Source organism: Carcharhinus amblyrhynchos, chromosome 3, assembly GCF_965287045.1.
Source record: "Carcharhinus amblyrhynchos chromosome 3, sCarAmb.v2.hapA, whole genome shotgun sequence".
Classification (NCBI taxonomy): Eukaryota; Metazoa; Chordata; class Chondrichthyes; order Carcharhiniformes; family Carcharhinidae; genus Carcharhinus; species Carcharhinus amblyrhynchos.
The window spans coordinates 13,104,867-13,120,184 of NC_137326.1; the positions used below are offsets into that span (position 1 = coordinate 13,104,867).

At 45.4% G+C, this 15,318-nt stretch overlaps 1 protein-coding gene across 2 annotated transcripts in view; it reads left to right on the plus strand.

Annotated features, from left to right (window-relative positions):
• Positions 1-4,211: 4,211 nt before the first annotated feature.
• spdl1 (spindle apparatus coiled-coil protein 1) overlaps positions 4,212-15,318 on the plus strand; it is a 53,947-nt gene continuing 42,840 nt past the window's right edge. For both annotated transcript variants that reach the window (XM_080181472.1, XM_080181481.1), the window contains exon 1: positions 4,212-4,307. The gene's annotated coding sequence lies outside the window, so the exon portion shown is untranslated. The remainder of the gene's footprint in view (positions 4,308-15,318) is intronic.

Sequence of the window (15,318 nt, forward strand, 5' to 3'; positions counted from 1 at the left end):
CCCATCCCCTCCTGCCCAGAACAGTGTCCCCCTTTGTCATCACTTTTCACCCCACCAGTCTCCACAGTCAAAGGATCATCTTCACGCATTCCTCAGGCAGTCCTTTAACAATCTATACCTCTGTCCTGCCACTCTCGCATTCTGATCACTTAATGGATACTCTTAGAACCTTCTCAGCTTTCTGTAACCTCATTTACATTCTCTTTGTCTGGATAAAGAACTGATTATTGAAAGTGAAGACGCTGTGGTCCAGGATGAAACAGATGAGTTGTAGATTTGTGATACAGTCTGACCTACAACACATCCGTTTCATCCTGCAACACAACGTCTTCATCTTCACCAACCAGTTCTTCATTGAGACACATGGAACAGCCATGGGGACCAAGTTCACTTCTCAATATGCCAATATCTTCATGCATAGGTTCGAACATGATCATTTCACCACATAGGACCTTCAACCGATGCTATACACTAGATGACATTTTCTTCCTTTGGACTCATGGCAAAGATCACTGAAGCAACTACATGATGACATCAACAAGTTCCATCCCACCATCAGACTCACTATGGAATACTCTCCCGAATCAATTGCATTCTTGGACACACACACCTTCATCAAAGACGGTCACTCAGCACTTCAGTTTACCACAAACCCACAGATAACCTCATGGTGCTCCACTTCTCCAGCTTCCAGCCTAAACACCCAAAAAGAAGCTATCCCCTATGGACAAGCCCTCCATATACACAGGATCTGCTCAGATCAGAAGGAACACAACAGGCACATTTAGATACTGAAAGATGCCCTCGTAAGAACAGGATATGGTGCTCGACTCATTGATCGACAGTTTCAATTAGCCACAGCGAAAAACCACACCGACCTCCTCAGAAGACAAACATGGGACACGGCCAACGGAGGACCTTTCGACTTCCAGTACTTCCCCAGAGCAGATAAGCTACGACATCTTCTTCGGAGCCTTCAACATGTCATCAATGAAGACAAACATCCCCACACCCCCACTACTTGCCTTCAAACAACCTCAAGCAGACCATTGTTCGCAACAAACTACCCAGCCTTCAGAATAGCAACCACAACACTACACAACCCTGCCACAGCAACCTCTGCAAGATGCGCCAGATCATCAACACTGATGCCATCAACTTACTTGAGAACACCATCCACCAGGTACATGGTACATGGTACATACACATGTGACTCAGCCAAAGTTGTCTACCTGATATGCTGCAGGAAAGGATATCCTGAGGCATGGTACATCGGTGAGACCATGCAGATGCTACGACAATGGATGAATGAACACAGATCGACAATCACCAGGCAGGAGTGTTCGTTTCACGTCAGGCAACACTTCAGCAGTTGAGGGCATTCAGCCTCTGATCTCTGGGTACGCGTTCTCCAAAGCGGCCTTCAAGACACATGGCAATGCAGAATTGCCGAGCAGAAACTGACAGCCAAGTTCCACACACATAAGGACAGCCTCAACCAGGATCTTGGGTTCATGTCACATTACATGTAACCCCCATGACTTGCCTGGGCTTGCTAAATCTTACAAACTGTCCTGGCTTGAGACAATCCACATCTCTTTAACCTGTGCTTAATCCTTTCTCCACTTGCATTGTCTGTACCTGTAAAGGCTTGATTACCTGTTGACTCACATTCCAACCATTTTCTTGCAATTAAGTCTGTGTCTATATATGCCCTGTTTGTGAACCCAATCCTCCACTCTAACTGATGAAAGGGCAGCACTCTGAAAGCTTGTGCTACCAAATAAACCTGTTGAACTTTAACCTGGTGTTGTGAGACTTCTGACTGTGCTCTCCCTATGTCTGCACGGATTTCCTCCGAGTGCTCCAATTTCATCCCACAGTCTGAAAGGTGCATTAGCCATGTTAAATTCTCCCTCAGTGTACCCGAACAGCCACCAGTGTGGGGCGACCAGGGGATTTTCATAGTAACTTTGTTGCAGTTAATGTAAGCCTTCTTGTGACTCTAATCCATAAACTTAAACAAAACATACTGTTCAGAATCCCTACAGTGTAGAAGGAGGCCATTTGGCCCATTGAGTCTGCACTGACCACAATCCCATCCATTTCCATAACCCCACATATTTACCCTGCTAATCCCCTGGCACTAGGGTCAACTTTTACCATGGCCAATCAACCTAACTCGCACATCTTTGGACTGTGGGAGGAAACTGGAGCACCCAGAGGAAATCCACGCAGACACAGGAAGAATGTGCAACCTCCACACAGACAGTGACCCAAAGCTGGGATTGAACCTGGGTCCCTGGCATTGTGGTGGCCGCTGTGCTAGCCACTGTGCCACCGTGCTGTTCATAGGAAAGGACGGGGTATAGCAAAAGATTTGCAGCATCCCCAGTATGGTTTGTACAAACATGTTCCACTCTTCCTATTCAATCTTTCACCAACACCACTGGTGAACTACAGCTCCTGTCAAAACAACCAACTCTCATCAGCACTAAAAAGGGTAATCTAGACTGGAAGTGTTGGCTCTATTCTTTTTCATGATGTGGAGCTGCTACTGTTGGACTGGAGTAAACACAGTAAGTCTCACAACAACAGGTTAAAGTCCAGCAGGTTTACTTAGTAGCTCAAGCCACTAGCTTTTGGAGTGCTGCCCCTTCACCTCTGAAGTGTTCCTGTTGGCCGATGTTATCTACCTGATATGCTGTAGGAAAGGATATCCCGAGGCATGGTGCATTGGGGAAACCATGCAGACGCTATGACAACAGATAAATGAACACTGTTCAATGATCACCAGGCAAGAGTGTTCTCTTCCTGTTGGGGAACACTTCAGTGGTCACGGGCATTCAGCCTCTGATCTTTGGATAAGTGTTCTCCAAAGCAGCCTTCACGACACACAACGCAGAGTTGCTGAGCAAAGACTGATAGCCAAGTTCCGCACACGAGGATGGCCTCAACCAGAATGTTGGGTTCGTGTCACATTATCTGTAATCTCCATGACTTACTTGGGCTTGCAAGATCTCACTAACTGTCCTGGCTGGACACAATCCTCATCTCTTTAACCCTGTCTCCACTCACATTGTCTGTACCGGTAAGACTTGATTAAAGACTGTAAAGACTCACATTCCAACCATTATTTTGTAAATTGAGTCTGTGTCTACATATGCCCTGTTTGTGAACTGAAATCCCACTCACCTGATGAAGCAGCAGTGCTCTGAAAGCTAGTGGCTTATGCTGCCAAATAACCCTGTTGAACTTTAACCTGGTGTTGTGAGACTTCTTATTCTATTCTTTTTCCACAGATGCTGATGGAGCTGCTGAGATTTTCCAACATTTTCTGTTTTTATTTCAGATTCCAGCATCTGCAACACTTTCTTTTAGCTCCTGCCAGAGGCCAGGAGGAGGACAGGGTGGGAGAGGGACTTGGAACGAGGGGGGAGGCACAGTAAGAAGTCTCACAACACCAGGTTAAAGTCCAACAGGTTTATTTGGTAGTAAACACCACTAGCTTTCGGAGCACTGCTCCTTCGTCAGGTGAGTGGGGAGCATATAACAGGCCCCTGTTTGTGATCAGAACTCCCCACTCACCTGGCGAAGGAGCAGCGTTGTGAAAGCTAGTTGTCTTAAACTACTAAATAAACATGTTGGACTTTAACCTGGTGTTGTGGGACTTCCTACTTTGTTTACCCCTGTCCATCGCCATATCCTGACCGAGAGGGCGGGGACAGGGGCGGGACCGAGCGGGGTGAAGACGGGAGGGCCAAGTGGGGTGGGGACGAGGGCGGAGCCGAGAGGGTAGGGATCGGAGTGGGGCGGGGCCGGCGGGGTAGGGGAACGGGCGGGGCCGCGCGTGGGCGGGGCCGGCCGCGCGGGGAGGGAGGGGCGGGGCCGCGCGGGGAGGGAGGGGCGGGGCCGCGCGGGGAGGGAGGGGCGGGGCCGCGCGGGGACGGGTAAGGGCCGCGGGAGGAGGGAGAGGCGGGGCCGCGGGAGGAGGGAGGGGCGGGGCCGCGCGGGGGAGGGGGGAGAGGGGCGGGGAGGGGGGAGAGGGGCGGGGCGGGGGGAGAGGGGCGGGGCGGGGGGAGAGGGGCGGGGCGGGGAGGGGGGAGAGGGGCGGGGCGGGGGCGCGCCGGAGTGGCGACAGCGGCTGCGCTGCGAAGTGGTGGGGAAGGGGCGGGAGCGCGATGATTGGCTGGTCAGGCAGTGCGTGCCGAGTTCAAACTGCAGAGTAGGGGAGGGACGGTTGGAGGCGCGAGGCAGTTGAAGGGTTCGAGCGTTGGTGATTGTGGCTGTGCCGTGTCTCAAAACAGGTAAAAGGACAGACGGAAGTTTAAATAATACGGAGGAATTCATACCTGAAACTCGGAGAATGATTGGGGGGGGGTGGCAGATATTGATTGCCTTTTTTTCAGGGGGCGAGCGGGAGGAAATGGCCCTGAGGTGTCTGTCGGTCAATTTGAGTGGTGCCCGTGAGCGAGAAAGCAACGCCACTTGCAGCTCCTCTCGCTCTGAGGATCACGGAGGGGCTGAGCTGGGCCTTTTATAGCGCACGGCGGGCGGGGTCGCCTTGGGAACCTGCTGCACTGGGAGACACGCGCTGCCCCCGCGCGCATTTGTTTTGCCTCCCCCCCCCCCCTCGAACTGAATCGGCTCTGCAGAATCAAACGCCGGGCGCCCACTGCAATCTACCCGCCTTGTTCTTTCAGAGATACATTCATTGTGATCTACAAGGATGTAGCAGTAGCGTCCTGTGCAAATAGCGACTGTAGTTTGTGCAGTCGATAGGGTGGGGAGCACAAAAAATGCATGCTGTTTATCTGTGTTGATAGGAGGCGGACTGGTGGGTCAACGGATTGCAAACCGGAATGGTATCAGATCAAACTGCATTGCGGATTACCGGGGGGGGAGAGAGACCGAGTCCGGAGCAAAATGATCACACAAGCAAATAGGAAATCAATCTTGTTTTCTATCCCCCCGGCAATGTTTGCTATATGCTCGGCCAATTCGGATCACTGATTATAAATGCAATATTATTTGCTGCTCTATTTTTATCTGTACGTTTCATTTTTTTGGAGCTGCATGATTTTCTTTCTTGGCTTTTCTTCCACAATCGAGGCATTTATAAAAACGTGATGCTCGCACTACTCGTTTGTTCTATGTAGCTAAGATTAGGAAACGGCTTCATGTGAAAGACTTGATTGCATCCAACATCTTTTTGAACCCTGACTCTCTTCTCCTACTTGTGTGGGGGGGGGGGGGGCGGTGGCATGATGGTTACCGCTGCTGCCTCACTGCGCCAGGGCTCTGGGTTTGTTTCCTGGCTTGGGTCACTGACTGTATGGAATCTGCACGTTCTCCCTGTGTCTGCATGGGTTTCCTCCAGGTGCTCCAGTTTCCCCTCTCAGTCCAAAGATGTGTGGGTTAGGTGGATTGGCCATGTTAAATTGCCCCATAGCATCAGGGGGACTGGTAGCACAAATAGTTGGGGTTAAGGTGATAGGGCCTGGGTGGAATTGTGGTTGGTGCAGACCCAGTGGGCCAAATGGCTTCCTGCACTGTAGGATTTTATGACAGCGCCTGGGTTCGATTCCCGGCTTGTGTTGTTGTCTGCGTGGAGTCTGCACGTTCTCCCTGTGTCTGTGTGGGTTTCCTCCCACAGTCTGAAAGCTGTGCATTGGCCATGCTCAATTCTCCCTCAGTATACCTGAACAGACACCAGAGTGTGGTGTCTAGGGTATTTTCACAGTAACTACATTGCAGTATTAATGTAAGCTTACTTGTGACACTAATAAATAAACTTAAACGTTTTTGTCATGAAGTTTGATGGTGATAGTAAGTTACTTCTATTTGCCTCCTTCTCCTTAAAGACTTGCTACCGCCTGATGGCCTTCTCCAGCAACAGCCTGACATTGTTTTACTTATTGTATCATACCTTGCAGCAGCCAATATCCCAAACTTTTCCATTGTCATCCCTAGCCATTATTCTATCACACTGGCAGACGGATGCAGCAAAGGTTATAGAATTGGGAGGCAATGGTCCTGGCCTCTTAACGTCAAACCAAATAGACAAACTCAAACTAAATTAGGACAAAGTAAAAGGGGCAGCTCCCCAAAAGGAAGGGGAACAGCCGGAACAGAAACAAAAGTACAAAAGAAACTTAAGACATCAAATCAAAATGTGATTGTCGGGGGGCAGTGGTCCTGGAGTCCTCAGCATTGATGCTAAACACTTGAAGTCTCATGGCATTGGATAAAGTATGAAGTAGGAAACCACCTGCTGATTACCACCTACTATCCTTTCCTGGTTGTTCAATCATCCTACCCATGGTGAACAGCACTTAGAAAAAGCACTGAGGGTAACAATGCCACAGAATGAATTGTGCATGTTGGGCTTCAACTTCCATCACCATTAGCAGGTTGGTAACACCACTACTGATTGAGCAAGGCAAATACTGAAGGATGTATCTCCCAATCTGGACCTCTGGTAGGTGGTGAGAGAACCAAAATGGTGGGAAGAATTTTGACATCTCCCTCACAGTCTCCCTGTTGTTGATGTATTGGTAAGAGTGATCATCAATCTTGTGGAATCATTGAAGGATTATAGCACAGAGGCCATTTGACCCATTGTACGTGCTCACTCTCTGAAGGAGCAATTCATCTAGTGCTAGACCCCTGTCACTTTCTTGCAGTACTGCATTCATCTTTTTTGGATAATAATTCACTTCCTTCTTGGATGCTTTTGTTGAAACTGTCTCCACCATGCTCAGGCAGTGCAATCCAAATTCTCATCGCTCACTGTGTGACCTCATTACAGCATTGGTTCAAACATGAACAAAACACTTAAATTCAGGGCTTAATGAGAATGACTGCTTTTGGCATCAAGACAACATTTGATTAAGTGTGGCATCAGGGAGTCCTAACAAAACTGGAGTCAATGGGAATCTGAGGGAAAATTCTCCTCTGGTTGGCATCATTTAGCACAAAGGAAGGTTGGAGACTAATCACCTGTCCCGTTACATCGTTACAAGACTCCTCGACAGTAGTGTCCTAACCTCAACGTTGTTGGCTGCTTCATCAATGACTTTCCCTTCATCATAAGTTCAGAGTGGGGTTGCTTGCTAATGTTTACACATTGTCATTAATTAAGTTGCAGATGGCATTGAACACACTTTATGCCCTCATGCAGCAAGACTAGATGACATTCAGACCTGGAGGGTGACAAATCATCAATGTCTTGGGATTGCAATTGATCAGAAACTGAACTGGATCAATGTGACTAAAATAGCAGATAAGAGGCTGTGAAATTTGCAGAGTAACAGCCTCCCTGACTCCCCAAAACCTGTCCACCATCTACAAGGGGAAAGTCAGGAGTATGATGGAATGCTCTCCACTTGCCTGAATGAGTGCAACTCCAAAAATCAGACCACAAGACTGTGCCCCTGGCTTACAAACTGAAACGGGAGAATCCATCAAAGAAAATCATGCAGTGTTGGTTTGATGAATCGGATGATCTATGGGCCTGCTTAGAGTCAGTAGACTAGTCAGTATTTAAAAACTCTGAGACCAATCTGAATGAGTACACCATTTCAGTAACTTACTGCATTAGTAAGTGTGTGGAAGATGTGTGCCAAAAAAGCAAATCTGCTGTTTCCCAGCCAGAATCCATGGGTGAACTTCTTCACTCAAAGGGTGGTGAATCTCTGGAATTCTCTGCCCGTTGAAGTGGTGGAGGCTACCTCGCTAAATATTTTTAAGAGGCGGGTGGATGGGTTTTTGATAAGAGAGGGGATTAAAGGTTATGGGGAGAGGGCGGGAATGTGGAACTGAGCCACGACAGATCAGCCATGATCTTATTGAATGGCGGGGCAGGCTCGAAGGGCTAGATGGCCTACTCCTGCTCCTATTTCTTATGTTCTTATGTGAACAGGGATGTCCACTGCTTGCTGAAGTTCATAAGACATAGGATTAGGCCACTCGGCCTATTGAGTCTGCTCTGATATTCAATCATGGCTGATATTTTTCTCATCCCTGTTCTCCTGGCTTTTCCCTGTAACCCCTGATCCCCTTATTAATCAAGAACCTATCTATCTCTGTCTTAAAGACACTCAAAGTCCAGGTTTGAGGTGTTCAAGTCAGGCAACTCTGACCTGTACAAGAAAACCAGATATGATATAAGGAGATCTATCAAAAATGCCAAAAGACAGTACCAGACCAAGCTAGAGTCCCAGGCTAGCCAAATGGACTCCCACTGATTATGGTAAGCTCTGCAAGATGAAGGCATGTAAAATTGCTGGCACCAATGCACCCCTCCGCAGTGAGCTCGATGCATTCTAGGCCTGTTTTGGGCAAGACTAGCCGTCTAGATGGTCAACTCATGGAATGTGACTGGCCTGGATGGAGTACCTGGACGAACGCTCAGATTATGCATGGATGAGATAGTGGGGGTATTTGCAGGCATCTTCAACCTCTCTTTACACCAACGTGAGGTCCCTATCTGCTTCAAGAAGAAAACCATCCCAGTACCAAAAAAAAGGCTCTGACATCCATCATTATGAAGCACTTCAAAGGATTAGTTATGGCTTGAATCAGTTTCAGCCTCCAAGATTGTCTGGATCCACTACAATCCCACCTATTGCCGTAACAGGTCCACAGCAGAATCCATCTCCCTGACCCAGCATTCAACCCTGAGCACCTGCATGACAAAGACACTTATGTCAGATTCCTATTTATCGACTACAGCTCAGCCTTCAACACTATTATTCCGATGAAACTCATCTCCAAACTCCGTGGCAGTGGCTAGATCCTGAACTTCCTAACCGCACAGACCACAGTTAGTAAGGATAAGCAACAATACCACCTCCTCGATCCTGTGTCCTCAACCCTTACTATACTCCTTACACACCTCTGTGTGGCCAGCTCAATTTTCAAGTTTGCTGATGACACCACCATAATGGGTCAGATCTCAAACAATGACAAGATGGAGTACAGAAAAAAGAGAATCTGGTGAACTGGTGCAATGACGATAATCTCTCCCTCAATGTCAACAAAACAAAGAAGATAGTCATCAACTTCAGGAAGCGTAGTGGAGGACATGTTCTTGTCTACATCAATGGGGATGAAATAGAAATGGTCAAGAACATTGATTAGGTCTCCAGATCACCACCAAACTGTCCTGGTCCCTCTATGCAGAGGCTATAGTTAAGACAGCCCACCAACGCCTCTACTTTCTCAGAAGACTAAGGAAAACTTTACAAATAGACTGGTCAAAATTCATAAATGCATCTGTTTGCTCTTAGGACATGAGCATTGCTAGCAAGGCCAGCATTTATTACGTGTTTCTAACTGGACTCAAGAAGCTGGTGGTGAGCCATCTTCTTAAATCACTGCAGTCCGTTGATGCAGGTACACCCATGGTGCTGTTAGAATGGGAATTCCTGAATTTGGACCTGAGACAGTGAAGGAACAGCAACATAGTTCTATATCAGGCTGGTGCATGACTTTGAAAACTTCCTGGCAGTGATGTTTGCATGCATCTTCTGCCTTGATCGATCTAAGTGATAGAGGACGCAAAAGAGAACATGCTGGAAAATCTCAGCAGGCCTGGCAGCGTCTGTAAGGAGAGAAAAGAGCTGATGTTGAGTCCAGGTGATTCTTTGTCAAAGTGATAGAGGACACAGGTTTGGCAAGTAGATACAGTGCATCTTGTAGATGATAAGTTACTGCCACTATGCCAGTGATGGAGAGGGTGAATGTTTCAGGTGATGTATGGGGTACCAATTAAATGAGCTGTTTTCTGGATGTTGAGCTTCTTGTACTGTTTGATTTGATTTAATATTGTCACATGTATTAGTACACAGTGAAAAGTATTGTTTCTTGCATATTGTATGGACAAAGCATACTGCATATAGGAGGTGGGAAAGAGTGTAGAATGTAGTGTTTCAGTCATAGCTAGGGTGTAGACAATCAACTTAAGGTAGGTCTATTCAAAAGGTCTGATGGCAGTTGGGAAGGAGAAGTTCTTGAGTCAGTTGGTATGTATCTTTTTCCCAATGGAACATGGAAGCGGATTTGTGCCAGGTGCATGGGGTCCTTATGGTGGCTGCTTTTTCCGAGGCAGCGGGAAGTGTAGACAATGTCAGTGGGAAGATGGTTTGAGTGATGGACTGGGCCTTGTTCATGACCCTTTTTTTTTGCAATCTTGGACAGAGCAGGATCTATACTAAGCTATGATACAACTAGAAAGAATACTTCCTATGATGCATCTGTTAAAGACGGTATCATCTACAAGATGCACTGTATCAACTTGCCAGGGTTCCTTCAAAAGAACTTTCCAAACCTGTGTCCTCTATCACTTTGACAAAGAATCACCTGGACTCAACATCAGCTCTTTTCTCTCCTTACAGATGCTGCCAGACCTGCTGAGATTTTCCAGCATGTTCTCTTGCGTCCTCTATCACTTAGATAGACGAAGGCAGAAGATGCATGCAAACATCACTGCCAGGAAGTTTTCCAAGTCATGCACCAGCCTGATATAGAACTATGTTGCTGTTCCTTCACTGTCTCAGGTTCAAAATTCAGGAATTCCCATTCTAACAGCACCATGGGTGTACCTCATCAATGGACTGCAGTGATTTAAGAAGATGGCTCACCACCAGCTTCTTGAGTCCAGTTAGAAACACGCAATAAATGCTGGCCTTGCTAGCAAAGCTCATGTCCTAAGAGCAAACAAATGCATTTATGAATTTTGACCAGTCTATTTGTAAAGTTTTTAAGATAAACAGTAGAGAGTGAGATTTACTGACATCTGCAAATGTGCAATATAAATTTATCATGCAGTAGCTCAAGCTTTGTGATTTTTTTTTTCAAAATATGAAGCATGTCTAATCCAGAGAAGGCATGGTATTCAATTATAATCTCATCAAAAAGCTTTTTGTTTTCTCCTGCTGCTGAAACACTGGTGCTGGGGCGATTCATGTTTGGCTTCAGTACTGACTTTTTTTTTGGCAGTGATTCACATTTTACATAGAGTTACATCTGTTGTTCTGTAAATCTAACAGTTTATAATTTCTTGTAAACTTGCAGCTTTTGGATAATTTCAGACCTTTACTCCAACCCCCCCCTCCCCCCACACACACACACCCACACCCTCCGGCTGCTTACCCCATTGTTTTAGGTTGTGCAGTATATATTCACAGTTCATCAGTCATGTTTAACATTGCTTGAGTTCACATTGATTGTGGTGGGTTTAAAGTTAGCTTCCCAATCTTAAATTTCTTTATTAACTTTCATATTTTTAGAAGTAGTAAAGAGCTACCTATCCACTTAATAAAGTTTGTGTTTTAAAGCATGATGAGGTAATGCTTTATGCCTGTTTAAAAACCATATCTGTAGAAATATGGAAAATAAGAGCAGGAGTAAGCTATTCAGCCCTTTGAGACTGCTCATCATTCATTATGATCGTGGCTGATCATCTAACTGAGTAACCTATTCCCGTTACCACCCCGCCCATATCGTTTGATTCCTTTAACTCTTAAGAACAATATCTAACTTCTTGTAAACATGCAATGTTTTGGCCTGAATTGCATTTTGTGGTGATGAATTCTACAGGCTCACAGCAGTCTGGGTGAAGAAATTTCTCCTCATCTCAGTCCTAAATGTTTTATCCCGCATCCTTAGACTCCTCCTCCTGGTTCTGGACTCCCCATCATCAGAAATATCTTCTTGCCTCCACCCTGTCTCATCCTGTTAGAATTTTACAGGTCAGATTCCCTCTCATTTTGCTAAATTGTAACAAATGTAATCCTAACTGATTCAATTTCTCCTTTATACATTAGTTCCACCATCCCAGGAATCAGTCTGGTAATCTTTCACTGCACTCTCTCAATGGCAAAAACATGCATCTTTAGATGAGGAAACCAAAACTGCACACATATATTGTCTCATCAGGGCCCTAATATAATTGCAGCAAGACATCCCTGTCTTGAATCCTCTCATTATGAAGGCCAACATATGATTGTCTTCTTCACCACCTGCTGCATCTGCACACTTACTTTCAGTGACTGGTGTACAAGGACACCCAGGTCTTGTTGCACGTTTGTCCCACTCAATCAGATAATCTGCTTCCTGTTTTTGCAACCAAAGGGGATAACCCCACATTTCCACATTTATTCTGCATCTGCCGTGCATTTACTCACTTAACCTGTCCATGTCGCAGCTTCTCTGCATCCTCTTCACAGCTCGTCACCCTCACCCACCCACCCTCCCAGCTTTGTATCATCTACAAATTTGGAGATACTGTGTTTAGTTCCTTCATCTAAATCTTTAACATACACTGTGAATTACTGGGGTCCTGGTACAGATCCCTGGTTCGGCACGAGTCACCGCGGGCTATTTGGAAATAGACCCGTTTATTCCTACTCCTTGTTTGTTTCCCGTCTGTCAACAGGTTTTATATCCATCATAATACACTACCCCAAATGCTAATCTCTTATGTGGGACCTTGTTGAAAGCCCAAATAAAGCACTATACTGGCTCCTATTTATCAACTCTACTAGTTAAATCCTTGAAGAATTCCAGTAGATTTGTCAAGTATTTCCCTTTCATAGATCTATACTAACTCTGTCCAATCCTGCCACTGCTTACCAAGTGTTCTGGTATTAAATGTTTTATAACGGACTTTAAAATTTTCCTGACTATCAACATCAGGCTGGTCTGTAATTCCCTGTTTTGTCTTTATATATATCTCCCCTCTTAAATAAAGGGGTTACATTAGCTATCCTCCGATCTATAGTTCCAGAGTCTTTTCAACCTTGGAAGATGACCACAAATGTATCCATTATTTCCAGCACCATTTCCTTTACTACTCTGGGATGTAGATTATCAGGCCCTGGGGATTTATCTACCTTCAGTCCCATCAATTTCCCCAGCATCAATTCCCTTCTAATTCTGATTCCCTTCTGTTCCTCCCTCTCACTAAACCTATCTTCCTCAGTATTTCTGGTGCATTATTTGGCTCTGTCATCGCAAAGAAGGATGCAAAATATTTATTTTGTTGGTCAGTAATTTCTATATTTCCCAATTATAAATTTCCTTGTTTCTGATTGTAAGGAATCTACATTTTGTTTTCACCAATCATTTTCTCTTCACACATCTACAGAAGTTTTGTCCTTGTTTGCTGAATTCTAAACTGCTTCCAGTCCTCGTCTGCAGTTTTTATCTAGCTAAATTGTATGCCTTTACCTTGGATCTAATTTAGTTTCTCTTGTAAGGTATTGTTTGGTTATCTTTCCTATCTTATTTTTGCACCAAAGAGGAATGTACAATTGTTGCAGTTCATTCATCCACTCTTTGAATGTTTGCCACTGTCTGCACTGCCTATTTACCATCATGGCCACTTTGTGTCTCATACCATCGTAATTTCCTTTATTTAGATTTGAGACCCTAGTCTCAAACTCAACTGCAGCATTCCATCTTAATGACAAATTCTATCATTATGGTCACTCATTCCCCAGGGAGCCATGCACAACTTGTTTGCTAATTACCTCTTCTTTATTATGTAATACCAAGTTTAGGATGATCTGTTCTCTAGCTGGTTTCTCAATGTATTGGTCCATAAAACCATTCCATATACATTCCAGGAATTCCTCTTCTACAATATTACTAATTTGATTGGCCTACCTGTATGCAAATTTAAGTCACCCGTAATTACAGGTGTTCCTTTATTGCATTTGTCTCTAATTTCCTGCTTAATGCCATTCCCAAGCTCACCATGGGTGGGGGGTATATAGAGCATTTGATAGGGCAGTGACCCTCATGGACAGGTCTGGTTTTTCGGGGGATTCGTTTCCCTTCGGGAGATTCAGACCGGTTCGGGGGGCTGCCGGTGTCATGCTGCTGGGACTGGGGCTACTAATGTTTTTTGACCCTGCTGTTTCTCAGCTCTACCTATACAGATTCCACATGTTTGAAACTAATATCCTTCCTCACTATTGCATTATTTTCCCCTTTTAACCAACATTGTCATTGTAATGCTATCGCCTTTCCTTTTTCGTCTGTCCTTCCTGAATACTGAATGCTACTGGATGTTCAGTTCCCATCCCTGCCACCATGTTTCTATAATCCTGATAAGAACATAAGAAATAGGAGCAGGAGTAGGCCATCTAGCCCTTCGAGCCTGCCCCACCATTCAATAAGATCATGGCTGATCTGAAGTGGCTCAGTTCCACTTTCCCGCTTTCTCCCCATAACCCTTAATCTCCTTGCCTACCAAAAACCTATCCACCCACGTCTTAAATATATTTAGTGAGGTAGCCTCCACCTCTTCAACAGGCAGAGAATTCCAGAGATTCACCATCCTTTGAGTGAAGAAGTTCCTCCTCAACTCTGTTCTAAACTGGCCCCCCCTGCCCCATCTTGAGGCTGTGCTCTCTAGTCATGCTGTCCTTTCTAAGCCGGATGAACCCCTCCACCTCTACCCTATCCATCCCTTTCTTCATCTTATACGTCTCGATGAGATCCCCCCTCATCCTTCTAAACTCTAACAAGTACAAGCCCAGTCTATTCAGCCTCTCCTCGTAGCTCAACCCCCTCAACTCTGGTATCAGCCTAGTGAACCTAGATGATAATGTACCTGTTTAATTCATCCACTTTATTGTGAATGCGCCACGCATTAAGACACCCAGACTTATCTGATTTCAAGAAGAAAAGCTCTTGGGGCTAAAGGGATGTGTGGAGAAGGGAGGATCAGGATATTGAATTCGATGATCAAAATGAATGGCCGAGCAGACTTGAAGGGCCAAATGGCCTACTTTTGCTTTGTTTCTATGTTAAGGGTTATCTCTTAACGTTTGTTGTCCCATTCCCGTTATTTTTCACCGTGGCCTATTTGAATCTGGTCCTTGATTTCTCCACCTATCATTTTTTTAAATTCCCTTTTGTCTTTTATCCTTGATTTTTTTCGCCCCTCCTCTGACTCCTTGCTTAGGTTCCTATTTCCCTGCCCTCTTAATTTAAACCCTCCTGAACTACTCTAGCAAATCTTCCCCGTACTACGTTAGTCCTGGTCCTGCCCAGGTGTAACCTATCCAGTTTGTACTAGTTCCACCTCCCCCAGAATAGTCCTGATGTCCCATGAATCTGAAAACCTCCCCCGCACACCATCTGTACAGCTACGTAATTCATCTAATACATTCTGCTCTGATTAGCACATGGCACTGGCAGTTATCTTGATTAAAATCACTACCTTTTTGAGGTTTTATATTTCAATTTACTTAATCCCTATATTTTTCTTTTAGCACCTCATCCTTTTTTTTAATCCATATC